The 16667-nt window shown below is 37.2% G+C and overlaps 1 long non-coding RNA gene across 1 annotated transcript; it reads right to left on the reverse strand.

Moving 5' to 3' along the window:
- Window positions 1–6793: 6793 nt before the first annotated feature.
- LOC147283588 (uncharacterized) lies at window positions 6794–9009 on the reverse strand. The gene is made up of 3 exons (XR_015122426.1): window positions 8554–9009; window positions 8150–8371; window positions 6794–6959 (listed from the first exon to the last, which is right to left on the reverse strand). It is a non-coding gene; the product is annotated as an uncharacterized LOC147283588 (long non-coding RNA).
- Between the last annotated feature and the right edge of the window lie 7658 nt (window positions 9010–16667).

Consider the following 16667-nt stretch of genomic DNA (forward strand, 5'->3'; position numbering starts at 1 on the left):
ACATAGGACTTCTCTCCTCCTCCAAAAGTCACACTACCACCATCATAAGGAGCAAGTGAGGTAAAGACCTCCTTATCTCCCGTCATATGTTTGGAACACCCACTATCTAGGTACCAAATGTTCCTCTTAGTGGCTGAAAAAGCATTCAAGGTTACTAGACATTTAGTGGAGCTCTTCACAACCCATCTTTGATGTGGACTTGACTTATTTTTGGGAAGTGGGGTGACAAGTAAGGCAATTTTGGTTACCTCTTTGAGTAGATTGTTCACTTGCTCTTGTAGAGAAATATTTCTCTTTGGTTCACTTGATTTCTTTCATCTAAGTTTGTTGCAATTTGGTCTAATGTGACCCTTGACATGACAATAATGACAAACCGGGACAAATTTTGTTTTTCTAAGTGAAGTAGAACAATCAATTTGTGTGACACTTGATGTAGCTTGACTTGACTTAGAATGAGATGCATTTTGACCAATGTCAATGAAACCTAGACCCTTTTTGACACCATGATCTGATTTTGACTTGACAAAAATGGTTTTTGTGTTGGATATACTAGGACTATTTTCACTAAAACCCAAACCGGTCTTGTCACCATGATGCTTTCCAATCCTAAGCATCCTATCAACCTTTTCAGCCCCAATGGTGAGCTCAACAATGCTCTCATTTGCTTCATGTACTTCTTTTTGAAGTTTCTCATTCAAAGATTTAAAGTAGATGTTGCTCTCCTTGAGCACTTTGACTTGACTCTCAAAATTTTGTTTCAAGATAGCCACACTTTCTAATTCACTCTCTAATGACTCAATCTTCTCACACAATTTCAATTTAGCATTCTTTAGTTTCTGATTTTCTTCCTTTATGCTAAGAGTTTCGGTGAAAAGTAAGTCATACTTATCACAAAGTGCAGTGTAAGACTCATCATCAGGAGCAGATTCTGAGTCAGACCCACCATCAACTTGTTCAATCTTCTTGATTGATGCAACAAATGCAACTTCATCACCCTCAATATCGGAAGAAGACTCACAATCATTTGAGTCCTCACTCTCACTATCACTCCAAGTGATTTTCATGGCTTTATTCTTACTTGAAGAATAATTCTTTCTATTATTTGCACATTCAATTACTATGTGACATATTCCACCACAAGTGTAACATTTCACATCTCTCTTGGTTGTTCTTCCTTTCTTAAAGTTAGACTTCCTCTCTTGTTTTCTCTCAAATGAATTCTCTCCTTGAGGTTTGAATTTGAACTCCTTAAAGTTGTTACCACTAGTCCTAGCTTCTCTCCCTTTATTTTTAAGAATTCGTCTAAATCTTTTGACAAAAAGGGCAACCTCATCATCGGACATTGATGATTTTTCACTCAAGTTTTCACTCATCTCTTTGACACTTTGCAAAGCAATATCCTTTGACTTCTTGCTGTCTCTTTCATCCATTTCAAGTTTCATCTCAAAAGTTTTAAGTTTTCCTACCAATTTACCAATTTTGAGTTCATCCAAATTTTGGACTTCTTGTATTGCATGTTTCTTAGATTGAAATCTCTTAGGTAGAGATCTAAGAACCTTTTGGACAATGGTAGACTCCTTATAAGGTTTACCTAGGGACATGGCTTCATTTGTGAGGGCTTCCAACCTTTCATAGAACTCGAAAAATGACTCGGACTCTTTCATCCTAATTTCTTCAAATTTGGCATGTACCATTTGAAGCTTAAGTGACCTAACTTGTTTGTCCCATTCATGAACAACCCTAAGTTTGTTCCAAGCTTGCCTAGCCGTGACACAATGTTGTATGTGTGCAAATTGTGAGGAAGATAGTGCAGTGACAATAGCATTTCTAGCCTTCTTGTTGGAGCTAGAGGCCGTGACTTCGGTTAAAGACCATTCGGACCTAGGCTTAGGAGTTTCAATCCCATCAACAGTTCGTGTGGGAGGATCCACTCAACAATGAGATACTCATATGCCAACTCGTCATAGGCATCAAGGAAAATTTCAAATTTCTCTCTCCAAGCAGCGTAGTTGCTGCCATCAAAAAATGGAGTAGAGTTGCAAGACCCTGCGACTCGATCTCTTTCCATCTAGACACACCTAGAAAACAAACAATACCCTAGGACCTCTCTATTTGTTTTTAGAGTAGCGCTTTGATACCAATTGAAAGTTTAATTTAGGTAATCTGTTCACTCAATTAACTTGATTAAATTCACTTTCAGTGATCGGACCCCAATTTTTATTTTATATGATCATTCAGGAACTAGTCAAACAAACACAACTCTGACGATGCAGTAACTAAAATCTGAAACTCCAGATTTACTTGTAAAATCAAATCAACTTCAGTAAATACCACAAGTCAGAACACAAACCAACTTCAGTAAATACCACAAGTCAGAACACACCAAGGAATTGAGTGACACCCTATGCACTCAAAGGATCCATCAATGTAGGCATCCCAGTGCTATCAACAACTAAAGTGGTGTGTGGACAGATTTAACAAACTTTCATTTAGCATTCATGATCTAAGTTAACATGCTAAAGTGAAGTGTGTGATCTTGTGAAGTTATTTTCGAATTAATAATCAAAAACACATAGGAAACAAATCACAAACAAGCCACACGATTGTTCACCCAGAAAACCAATAACGGTTAAAAACTGGGGGTCTTTCTAGCTGACCAAGCAATCCACTACAGAAGAAGCTCAATACAAAGGGAGCATACAGCACACAAGCTCAATCACTAAGTCCTAGACTAAGTGGCAGCTTTCTTACCCCTTTGTGCAACTTCCATAAGCAAGGCAATCGGTCATTCATGAAGAAGGCAGCTCCAACTCCAAGCTCATCAACCCATGGCACCAATTCACACCAAGCCCAGTAGATTCATCAATGTATGAACATGATATGCCAATGTTGGATTCTTAAAAAGAAGATCAACTTTCTCAAGCTAGAGGCATGAAAAGGTTGATACTGAATCCTTCAACTAAAATCTAAAATGAATGTGTTTGAAAAATATATAAAAACATTTAAACACTCAAGCCCATTCAGAATTTTAGATGAAACAAAAAAGTTCAGAAAATCATTTTGATTTTTAAGAATTAAATGAACATTTTCTGACTTGATAAAAATGAGCACTCACCCTGAAAAATACCCAGGCATAAAACCACGAAAATACCCATTGAAAATTCTAATAGCTAGACACACGCCAAAAGATCTGAACAGAGTACATCATATACCCGTACACACACACACCATTTCCATGTTTGCCCGAGCCACGTGGAAGCCAATCAATGGCTGTCCACACGAGACGAATAAGGGGCATATTCCCTTTGTCCTAGAGGGGTATCCTAGTATTACTAAGGATAGGAATGAGGAGCTGTAAAAACCAATATTGCTTTATTTTGCAAAAATCAGAAATGGAGAAGATGATGAATAATGCTGATGTGTGTGTAAGTGTGTGGCGTGAATGACTAAGATGCAATCAGATCTGATTGATACAGTGGGGGAACCAAGTCATGTGCAATGCACATGTATGTTTAGTAAAAAACAGAGAATGGGCTTTCAATGAAATGGGCTTTAAAAGAAAAACCCGAAATGGCCTCACTGCAGTGTCTGTCACTGTATCAACCACTGTACGTGAAAAACATTGTTCTTTATGACTAGTCAAATGGACACAAAAATGATATTTTCATGAATTGAATGAAGTGCAGTATACCTTGAGTCTTGTTCATTCTTGACTTCTTCAATACAGCTGAACTTGTCCTAAATCTAGCCTAGAGCTTGTGAGTGATTAAATAAAAATAAATACAATGGTTTTGACAAGGAAAATAGCCAATATAACAAATCCTAGAAACTAACACTACTTCCTTCCATCATTGAACCACCCAAGCTATATCTCAAATCATTACCTGATAACCTCAAGTATGTGTTTTTAGGATCTTCCGATACCTTTCCAGTGATCATAGCCTCCGATTTAGATGTTAAGCAAGAATGTAAGCTTGTGGAAGTTTTGAAGGAACATAAGGAAGTCATAGGTTGGTCGATAGCTGAGATCAAAGGCATTTCCCCATCATTGTCGTGCATAGGATCCACTTAGAGGACAATTCCAAGACTTCTTGTTAGCCCCAAAGACGTTTGAACCTTGCCATGAAGGAAGTAGTGAGGAATGAGGTTTTGAAATTGTTGGATGTAGGTGTCATTTACCCCATTTCCGATAGTCATTAGGTGAGTCCTGTTCAAGTTGTTCCCAAGAAATCTAGTATCACTATTGTAAAAAATAATGACAATGAATTGATTCTCATGCTAGTGCAAACTGGTTGGCGTGTGTGTATAGATTATAGGAAATTGAACACTGTCACTAGGAAAAACCGTTTCCCTCTTTTATTCATTAACCAAATGCTTGAGAGGTTAGTCGGTCATGCCTATTATTGTTTCCTTTATGATTTTTCCGATTATAACAAAATTCTCATAGCACCCGAGGACCAAGAAAATATCACTTTCACTTGCCCATTTGGCACTTTTGCCTACCGTCGCATGTCCTTTGGGTTATGTAATGCGCTCGCCACCTTTCAAAGGTGCATGATTTCCATTTTTTTTCGACATGTTAGAGCGATTCCTTGAAGTTTTTATGGATGATTTTTCCGTTTTTGGATCCTCTTTTGATGAATGTTTGCATCATATTTCCTTGGTTTTAATTTGTTGCAAAGAGAAAAATCTTATTTTAAATTGGAAAAAATGCCACTTTATGGTCGAAAAGGGTATTTTGTTAGGGCATGTCATTTCTTCTAAGGGAATTGAGGTTGATAAGGCTAAAGTTCATTTAATTTCTAATTTTCGCATCCACAAATTGTTAGAGAAATTAGATCATTCTTAGGACATTCTGGTTTTTATCGAAGATTCATCAAAGATTTTAGCAAAATTTCAAGTCCTTTGTGCAATTTACTTGCCAAAGATTCTTCATTTGTCTTTGATAATGATTGTGTTCGTGCCATTCATAAACTTAAGACTTTATTGACCTCTGCCCCTATATATCATTAGACCTCTTGTGTGGAGTGAGCCTTTCGAAATAATGTGCGATGCATCCGATTACGCCATAGATGCCGTAAGAAAGACCCTCACTGATGCCCAACTCAAATATTCCACCACTGAAAAAGAACTGTTGGCTGTTGTCTTTGTGCTATAAAAGTTTAGGTCTTACCTTTTAGGCACTAAGGTTATTGTTTATTCCGATCATGCAGCCTTGAAATACCTTTTGTCTTTTTATAAAAAAAGATGATAAATCCCACCTAATCCGTTGGATCTTTTTGCTCCAAGAATTTGACATAAAAATCCGTGACAAAAAATGGTTCGCAAATGTGGTTGTCGACCATCTCTCTAGGTTGATAGTTGAGTCATGTGAGGAGTCCATTCCCATCACCCAAACATTTCATAATGAGCAACTTATGCTTGTTTCCCAAACATCATGGTATGCGGATATTGTGAATTTCTTTATCACTAATGAGATACCTTCCCATTGGATTAAGGAAGATAAATTTAAGTTTCTAACTAGGGTCAAACATTATTTTTGGGATAATCTGTACTTGTATAAGTATTGCCCCGATCAAATTATTAGGATATGAGTCCCGATTAGTGAGCAATCCAATGTCATTTCCTTTTGCCATGACCATGGTTGTGGGGGCCACTTTAGTGCTAAGAAAACCGCCGCCAAGATCCTTCAAAGTTGTTTCTATTGCCTTCCATTTTCCATGATGCTCATGTGTATTGTCAATCTTGTGAGAGTTGTCAAAAGTTAGGAAGTCTTACTAGGAGAAACATGATGTCTTTAAACCCAATCTTTGTTGTAGAAATCTTTGATGTTTGGGTCATTGATTTTATGAGACATTTTCTAATTCATTTGGCAATTTGTACATACTTGTGGATGTGGATTATGTGTTCAAGTGAGTAGAGGCAATTGCATGTAAAACGAATGACCATAGGGTAGTGGTTCACTTCTTAAAAGAAAACATTTTCACTTGATTTGGGACCCCACGCGTTATCTGATATGTTCATAAATTCACATCCTCATTTGATTAAAAGTTTTAAATTTCATTTAGTTTTGTGTTTTTGGCTTTCGAGCAATAAAATGAGAAATTTCACCATTTATTATTCTTAATAAATTTTGACATGAATCCAATTGGAGATAGAAGCTATCACCTGGAAATGATTCTAGATTAAATTTCGTGACATTTGAAGACTTCTAAAGTGTTCATTTTGAATTTTAAAGTCAGCCCAAAACTGCACGAGAGGAGAACTGAGTCAGATGCATTGTGTGGGGCATAACGTTTTGGTCCGAGCTTGGATTGAGGCACATAATATATAGTTGGAAAGAACACATCCAATGCTTTCTATTGATATATAAAACGTAAATTTCTGAGTTGGTTAAGGCCTCCAAATGGCTCTCCAAAGACAACTCAGAAATCCTGTCAGCAAAAGGACAAAGTAGCACTACAAGAAAACTGGTCATACACCACGCCTCCCCAGCAGTGGTATATGCTTACAAATACCACTGACCCCCTGTGGTATTAGAGTATACACCATAGCCATAGTCACAAGAAAGGTATCAGTGGCCGTTGCGGGTGTATCGAAAAGTCTACTACCACTGGATAGATGGTTGTTGACAGAACAGCCCCCGAATTCCACCCTGAAACCCAGAGAGGTCCTGCGGGAGTCCAAAATCAAGAAAAATCCTATCGAAAATTCGGCAGAACCTCCCCTGAAAATGGACTAACCTAGAAATTTCAAAACCTGTTAAAAACACTTCTAAATCAGCAACCACCTCTACCACAACCAAAAAGTTCTTATTCACCAAGGCACATGATAATCAGAGCAAAAATAAACTTCCATTACAAAATAAAAGTTATCTCCACAACTTAAGGGAAATGACGCCGAAGATCTGAAAGTCCTGCCTCGACGTGGTACGGCCCAACTTCAGCGATCTATAACACCTGGGGGAAAATGTTATAAACAAAATAAAGAAAATGTGAGATAACTCTCAGTGAGTGGACAAGATATAAAAACAAGACATTAAGTTATTCATCCGTTCAAATTCCTTTAAAATCAAATCTCCTTTAAGACCTCACATCACTCTTTGAAATCCCCCAGTTTTAAAACCATTTCACAAGTCTATTTCAAAATCTCCTTATAAACCACGAATCATGCTTAGAGTATGAGAAAAACATATGAACATAAAACTATTTCGAATCCTCAGAAATGCCCAATGCATAAGAAAACTCGTAAAATAATAAAATCTGAAGTTGAAAATCAATATTTGAAAATAACAAATTCTTAAACTAAAATCGGTACTGTCAATTTATAAATAAATAGTTTAAGCTGAAAACTTTCATCTCAAACACTCTCAATATGCTGAAAATCAATAAATCTGTTAAATTGAAACCATCACACTTAAAACCTCTGCTGTCATAAAACTCATCACTTAAAATATTTACAAACTGAAAACACACACCAGTCAGTTACCCATAATATCTGTCATATACGCGCAGAGCCAAGAATCTGTCGTACGCATGCAGAGCCACAAATTCTGTCTTACGTGCACGCAGAGCCAACCCCCAAAAGGTCAAGCATCACGACACACGGCCCAAAGCCTATGTGTGTGCCGCAATGGGTCCCAAAGACCTATTCAATCTGATAACTTGGAGGGTACTGAAAGACGATTTAAAACTATTTTTCCCATAACCAAACATAATGTCTTTTCCACTAATAAAGAACATTTTTATAACATTTCAAAAACTTTAAATCCTCAAAACAAATGCATAAACACAACTTAAAACAGTCCTCAATAAAATCACATTCAAAAACATAAAACAAAACAAATCAAATCTTTCGTTCATATACTAAAATATGAAATAACTCATACGTGTAAAATAAGAAACTAGTTTCAACATCCAACAAGAAGAAATTTATTTGCAGTAGCATTTGTAATCTAAAATTTAATACCATTAATCAAATCCCAAAATCAACTTCAAAACATTAAATATAAATTAATTGGTGATATTTCCAAAAACTCTTAGAAAAACCAAAAGTCTATTTTAAACTTCAATTTCTCAACTAAAAATTGACATATCAAAAATAGATAATGAATTTCATAAATCATTTAAAGAAATAAGAGTCCACTCACAATTTAACCGATCAACGTCTAATCCTTTCCGGAATACGTTCTCATCTCACGATCTCTTATTGTTCGTCACTAGAAATAGCCAAAAGACAAAGCTCCATCCACCCAAAACACAACGGAGCCTGGATTTTGTCTCTGAGAGTCCCGGGGAAGCTGGTTGGCGCGAAAACTATTCAACCCGCCACCACGAGTGGCGGAAATCAAAGGTGGCAGGGGTAGCCTGACCTGAAAATTACCCAATTTCAACTCCAATTAATCTTAATTGCACAATGGAACCTTCAATTGCACAATAAAAACTCGAATTCAAGACTAATTTCAAGAAATTTGAAATAAGCATAAACCCTAAAATCGAATTTTCAATTTCTCAAAATTGGACGTGCCCACCTTAGGGGAAAGATTACCCATACCTCGAGGATCGTTTTTGACAACTGGACCGACCGCCAAAAGTCGCCGGAAACGGCCAAAATCGGCAGTGTAGCCGACGGTGGAGATTTGGTTTCCCGAGCTCATTGCTCCATCGTGGAGCATCGTATAAACGAACGGAGACCATGGCTAGACTCACCATGACGAGGGGAACAAAGCCCAGTAGGTCGGGCCATCCAATTTCTGCCGGAACAGTGAGATCGCGGTGGCGCAGCCGCAACTTTGCTGGCTTGCTGCGCTGTCGTGGGTGGTCGGATGGCTGATCCGAGACCACCAATAAAAAGGTATCATCGATAGCTTTCCAACGCCACCAAGAACGCCTGAATCGGAGGTCGGGAGCAAGAGTTATAGCCGGTCAAAGTTTGGTCAAGAGGAGAGGATGAGAGAGAAAAGAATTCGGGAAGAGAGAGAGAGAATGCACGGGAGGGAGAGAGAAATGAGGAGAGAGAGAGGTTTCTGACTTTTTTTGGGTTTTAAAAACTCACTTTTGTATAAATTACAAGTTTGACACTCACTTCAAAAGCCCGTATCTTTCAAACCGTAACTCCGATTTACGCGTGCTTCGTGTCTACGAACTCGTAGACTCGAGACCTATCCAACGTGCCCAAAGTCAAAGACGAAAGCCCACTAAATTTAAAAGTCAACATTGAGTCAAGCCCAATTTAAAACAAAAATACATAAAAAATCAAATCAAAACCCTTTTTATTTTCCAAATAAATTCCCAAAATTATCAAAATAAATTCTCAAAATATTTAGAATAAATTCTTGAAAAATACAGGGTCTCACAATTTAAAATGTAATACTTTAAGTCGATAAGTTTTTAATAGTGTTAAATCAATTGTCAGTGAACACACCAAATAAATTCTTAAAACATTTTTAAAGTAATTTAGTGCCAAAAAAATTTCCGAGGTCTTTCACATTTCGTTTCCTTATAAAATCTCTTAAAATATACAAAGTTAAATAAAATTTTAAATTTTCAAAGAAATTTGGTTCGGGTCGTTACAGTTGTGGCATTTGATCAGCGGGTCCCCCTTCTTCTTTTGTCTGACACTCTATCTTTACTTTTTGTTAAAATATTATGTTTATTTCTAAATAAAATTTTCTTTTTAAAATCCCATTTTTCATTTTTCATTTTAGAATCCCATTTTTCATTTTAAATTTAATTTTAATATTAATTTGGCCACCCAACCCTTGCAACATGCCAGCATCTTTGAGCATGAAATCTGAAACTTCTGAAGCCTACACTTTCTTATCTAAGTAATCCCAACAGTCAATGTTTACTTTCCTTTCCTTGGAGACCCTGCAGATGAAACATATATATTAGCTAACCATTATAACTCAGCAAAAGAACTTAGTAAATACAATGGTCCACTTTATGTGATTCCAAAAGTCCAACAATAGGAAAAAAGAAATCCAAAATCATCTAATATTTATAGCAAACCCAATTCGATGAAAAAAAAAAGGGAAAAGAATAAAGAAATCTTAAATATACATCCTCCATGTTTAACAACCAGTTCTTGAAGAAAAAAATAAACTCTGTAAAATAAAAATCAGAGAAACAAAAGACCCAAAAAATAAAACCCTTACCCAAATCGTCATCCATTTGGAGCAAACCCGATCATCATTTTTGTAATGAGAAATTGAAACTGTAAAAAAAAAAATCGTAAATCCAAATCCTTCATGCTTAACAATCCATTCTTGAGAAGAAAAACAAAAATTATAAAAATAAAAGCCAAAATTGAAGAACATCACACCTAATGCCGAACAAGAAGTTCCCATGTTTCTTTTTCTGCTTTGAGAGAAGAAGAATTGTGCTGCTGTACTAGCTGGGGAGACGGGTGAGAGAGAAAGGTATGAAGGCTGAGAGAGAAAAGGGTAAATAGTTCATTCTTATTAAGAAAATAGATAACTAAAAAGTGATAAAATGAAAGGGAAAAGAATTTTTTTTGTTGATTAAAGAGCCTCCACTTTGAATTTGGGTCGGAAAACATAATTTAAAATTTAAATTTCATTCACAAATTTTGAGATTCATTTTCTACTGGGCTATGATTAAAATCATTAAATGCTTGGAAGATTTTCAATGCAACTTTTTAAACTCTAAAATAAATATTTTATGTTTGGGAGGTTCCCCATGACAAATTTTTTGATCAGAACACTAAATTTGGATATAAAGGGAGATTTGAAACTCATATACCACAGGTAGTGTGATAAAATGGTTTGAGAGATTACCAACGCAACAACTTTTGTGTCAGAAAGTAAGGTTTTATCTGACACGTTGGCTAATTAGCCATAGAGTATGTGACTAATTCTGTAAACACCACACGCAAGCAATGGTTTTTTGCGTATGTGCCACAGGCAGCCTGTGGTGTTTTACCATTTTACCACGAGAGTCAAATTTGCTATGGGTTATGACTTATTATTTGCCACTGGATTTACACTGTGGAAAATACACCTGTGGTGTATCACCCATTTTCTTGTAGTGTGATCCTAAGGCATCTTTCCATTTTGGGTAATTGTCTATCACATGCTCTCTTTCCTTCCCCTTTGTTCGCCCATTCTAAGCAAAATTCAGAAACCACAATGTGAAGACTCTAAATGAGGCAAAGAGAACATCTACCTATCTCAACATCCTTCAAGGATCATCCATTGAGAGATAAGATGAAATATTCTCATTTTTGAATTAACCAAACATTATCCCTTCATTTCCTTTTAATCCTAGCCACATATTCTAAACATAACAACTCACTCAAACCATAAAACATTCTCTCAATTTCGAGCTCCCCGGCCTCTCCATCCTCTCTAATTTCACTCATTTCATCATTCATTCTATCATCTCATCTCAAAAACATACATCTCATCTTCCATCTTCCAAAACCCTAGCATTTTCTCATCTCTCTTCATCATTTCTTTTCTTCATCTTCCCTCCATCAACTTTTCCTCTCCAAAAAGCCAAACACCATCACAACACCCATCTACCATATTCACCACCATTATTGTAAGAGGAGCTTGGAGACACTTGGGACAAGAAGCTATTTTGGGCATCCTTAATTTTGGAGGAGTGACACCCCTTGGGAGGTTGGCTTCAACATCTAAAGTTTTATCTTTTCCCTCTTGTTTCCATTTATGTTTCAATTTGTGATGTTTGTAACTTTTATGGCTAGTGAGTAGTTTCTTGATTTGGGGCTAGGAATGTAGCCCTAACCCAACTATGTAATGACTTTGTGATTTGTGATATAAATGTCATTTTGGATATATATGCTCTTATGTTAGTTTAAAGATCATGACTTGTATGTGTGATTTTACCACTTGTGCATATGAGAAATGTTGTCATATAAAAATTGGAGATTGGTAACCTTTAGTTTCTAAAGCTTGTTGCATAAGAGCATGGGTAATTTAAAAGCACCTTGGTTGGATTGTTTTAATTGCTTGGATTCCTCATCCTTAGAACTTTATGCACCTAGGGTTTGCTATGACATTAATCTTAGGTAGTTAGCTATCACCTTGGGTGGGGTAGTTGATAACATGAAAGAGGATGTGCCCTAATTCACCTTGGCCGGGGATTAGGAGGGATTCTAATATATTCAATTTGACATAATCACTAATTGCATTGTTTGTTACATGGAAAGGTTAGTGTGAACCCCTAACAACCCCAAATCTCATATCATCATCAATTTAAACTTGTACTTGAATTTGTTTGCTTTCCATTTATATTAGCTTGTCTTTCATTTTAGTGTCACTTGTCATCAATCAACCAACCAATAACTCAATACTACACATTTACACACACCATTATGCTTAGTCTAGGCTTTGCATAGTACATAATAGGTTGTTTGTTAGTTTTATAACTCTAAAATCAATCTAGTTTGTGGTTGAAATCTCAATCCAATCTCTTAGGTACGACAACCTCTTACTTCCATTTCCATACTAAAACTTGACAACCTTACACTTGAGGTAGGATAATAACACTATCATTAGTGATGGTGGGAAGCACTTTTGTAATAAGTCATTTGAACACTTAAGGAAATTTATGGCGTCACCCATTGAGTTGTCACCCCTTACCATCCCCAAACAAGTGGTCAAGTAGAGATTTCTAATAGAGATTAAGCATATCTTAGAGAAAACAGTCAACCCGTCCCGAAAAGATTAGTCTTTGCGACTCGTTGATGCATTGTGGGCTTACCGAACTGCTTTTAAAGCCCTAATTGGAATGTCTCCTTATCGCTTAGTTTTTGGGAAAGCGTGTCATATACCTGTTGAATTAGAACATAAAGCGTTTTAGGCCATAAAACAGTTTAATTTTGCTCTAGATAAAGCAGGGACCCATAGGATGCTCCAGTTAAATGAGCTTGGGAAATTAAGGAAAGATGCTTACAATTGTGCTAAAACCTACAAGGACCGTATAAAGGTGGTCTACAATAAACACATTTTGAGGAAAACTTTTTCACCTAATCAAAAAGTCCTTTTATATAATTCTCGTTTGCATCTGTTTCCTGAAAAAATTGAAGTCTCGTTGGACTGGTCATTTCCTTGTTCGCACTGTTTATTCTCATAGGTTAGTTGAAATTGAAAATCCTAAAAATGGTGATGTGTTTAAGGTCATTGGTCAAAGATTGAAACCATTTCTTCGGTTCCAAAATTCTGAGGTTGAGGAGGTCTTGCTTTATGATCCGGTTTATCATGATTGATGTTCTTTGAGTAGTTATTGTTTTAAGATTTTCCATTGTGTTGCTTTTCTTTATTTTGTTGTGTTGCATACTCTCTTCATATATTTGGAAATTATCATTCATTATTTGTTGAGCTTTATTGTTGGTAATTGCAAAGAAATGAGAATATGATTGACAGGACCGTCTCCATATTCCACCCTGGAATCCGAAGTGACCCTGTTGTAACGACTCAAATCAAATTCCACTAGAAATTTAAATTTTTATTTAATTATGGTTTTAAGAGGTTTTTAAAGGATGTTGAATTGTGAAGCCCCGTATTTTTTTTAAAGGTTTATTTTGAAAAGTATTTTAAAGATTTTGGGATTTATTTGAAAAATAAAAAGGGTTTTAATTTAATTTTTAATTTTTGTTTTAAATTGGGCTTGACCCGAAAGTTGACTATTAAAATTAGTGGGCTTTTAATTTTGACTTTGAGTTTCGGCTTGTTGGAAGATTTTTGAACACACGAGCGCGTAGACGCGAACTGTACGTCGATCCGAGTTACGGTTTGAGAAATATGGACATATGAAGTGAAGGGCAATTTTGTAAAATTGCATTAATGGGTTTTAAATACCCAAAATCAGAAATTTTTTTTGATTTCTCTCTCTCTCGCGCCCCTTACTCTCGCCATTTCTCTCTCCAGCGCGTGAGGGCACGTGACACCATGGCTGGGGTTGGACTTTGGCCTGCCGCCATCGCCATCTCTCTCCCTTCCTTCCCCTGGCGTTGGTTCAACTTAGAAATCCCCCAAACTCGAAGCCCAGTTTTGGCCGGTTGGAGCTCCGGCGGTGACGCGACGGATTCCGACCGTTTCGCAGCCCAGCTCCGGCCCAAAAAGCTCCCTCTCGTCGAAACCGTCACGATGGTACCTGACAGGACCGCCCCCGAATTCCACCCTGAAACCCGGAGAGGTCCTGCGGGAATCCAAAATCAAGGAAAATCCTACCGAAAATTCGGCAGAACCTCCCCTGAAAATGGACTAACCCAGAAATTTCAAACCTGTTAAAAGCACACTTCTAAACAACAACCACCTCTACCACAACCAAATAGGGTCTCAGACCCAACAATTTCACAGAAAAACCAACTAAATATTTAAAGTGGTTATCAGAGCCTCTAAACTATTACAAAGAATTTTACACCGAAAAATAAAATGACGCCTACTGGTCCGAGAAGTAATATGGATGTGACTGCCTCGACGTAATGGCTCGACCTTCACCAAAGCTACTACCTGGGGGGAACAATTTAAGACGAAAGAAAATAAACCGTGAGACAAACTCAGTGAGTGGACAGTTTAATAAAAACGAATAACATAAGTAAAATTTATGTCTTAGAAAATCCTTCAAAACCACGTTTAACTCTAAAACCTCAGGTCACTCTTTGAAATCCCCCAGTTTTAAAACAATTTCACAAGTCTTAAGAATGTTATAAAACTCATGAAACTCAAGGAAAAGATAACTCAAAACACATTTCTCAATATCAAATCATTTAAATTAACAAAGTCATAAAAATAATAATAAAATCGAAATCATTATAAAAATCGAAAGATATATCTCACTTAAAATCCATACTTAAACTCTGAAGATACCAATTTCATTTTCCACCATGCTATATACCCTGAATAACCTGGCCATACACCTGTGCAGAATTCCTGCATCGCAATAACACGTGCAGGCAATATCCTGGCCATACACACGTGTGAATAAAATCAGCACGTGCAGGCAAACCTGGTCATACGTGCACGCAGAGCAGCCCCCAAAGGGCGAAGCATCCCGACACACGGCCCAAAGCCTATATGTGTGCCGTGATGGGTCCCAAAGACCTATGTATCTGATAACCTGGAGGGTACTGCAAAGGGTGGTTTGAAAACCATTTTTCATAACCAAATAATAAATCTTTTCTCATCGAAAGCAAATATTTTCGAAACCTTCCAACAAAACTTAAATCAAAATGCCAAAGTGTACTATTTCAAATAACCATGAAACAAATCCAAACTTTCGACAATACCCAAATTATTAAATAAACCACGTGAATGAAACAAGAGACTAGATTCTTTTCCAAAGTCCACCAACTCAGAAAAATCAACATGTAAATCTAGGTTTTAAAACTTATTTATGAACACATTTTGAAATCCGAAATCCATTGTCATTGGTCAAATCCCAAATTAAAATCAACATCACGGAATAATTAAAATGATACGATTTTTATAACTTATTAAGGATTAAACAACCAACTCAAAGATTTTTATTTCTCAAACAATAATTAGAAAAAAAGTATAAATTAAATTATAACTTCCATAAACATTTTCAAAAATAAAAGTCCACTCACAGTGATAGCCTAGCTTCGATCCTCCGCCGAATCGTTCCGAGCCGCGGTCGTCTTGCCTATAAAATAGACAATCGACGAAATATAATTAGTTCCGATTCAAGGCACTTAAATGTAAATATGTGCTTAACTTAACGTCACATCCGCCTCCCAATCTAGTTCGACCATTCCCAACCTCCACTCGTAGACCCAAAACCCCTACATGAACATTCCGGAAGCTCCTCGGCTCAGCCTAACCAAAAACGTCCTAACCAAGATCAATAACTCACTCCTCAATTGTCCAAAATTAATCCTTTATTCACGAATGGCAGCGGGGGTTCGGACTCACCGCAAGAGCCGTCCACAGTGGCTGCCCCAACTCCAAATTTAATCAATTAGATTTAATTTCAACCGACCCACAAATTTTCTCAATCCTAAACATTAATTGAACTTCCTAATATTGCAATTATATCCAGTTAAACAACAATAATCGCCCCAAAACTGAAAACCCCAAAGAAATCCCGAAGTGGCTAAAATTCCCAAAATTTCAAATTCCCAATTACTCAAAATTCCTCTGAATTTCTTTAAATTTCCGATTCTAAACATCAATTGACCTTCCTAAGAGGTGGAAAATATCTAAACACAACAAAATTAACCCACAATCTCTACACTCAAAGGGAACCCGAAATCACTACAAACCCAAATTTTCAATTTCCTAAATACTCGAAATTAACCATTAAAAGTACAGGGAAAATAAAAGCCCAAGATGGGGAAGAGAAAACCCACCAAGAATCTCGAAGATTTGAGGTGAAATTGACTGAAAATGGAGGGAAAAGTCGACGGCCCTGTGTGGCCTTTTCGAGCAGCATCGACGCGCAAGGGGGGCTGGGCTAACTGGAGGAGGAGCTGGCGAGCTGGCCGGCGTTGGGGGAGGCTCGCCGGTGGCCTGGGCTGGTCGGGAAATGGCCGGAATTGACCGGGCTGGGCTAGGCTAGGCTGAGCTGGTCGCGCACAGAGAAAAAGGGGGAGAGAGAGAACTCGGGGAGAGAGGAGGCCGGAGGGGTGGTCGGCGCCTGGGGGAAGCTCGCCGGAGC

This window comes from Dryas octopetala, chromosome 5 (genome assembly GCF_963921425.1).
Source record: "Dryas octopetala chromosome 5, drDryOcto1.1, whole genome shotgun sequence".
In the NCBI taxonomy this organism is placed as follows: Eukaryota; Viridiplantae; Streptophyta; class Magnoliopsida; order Rosales; family Rosaceae; genus Dryas; species Dryas octopetala.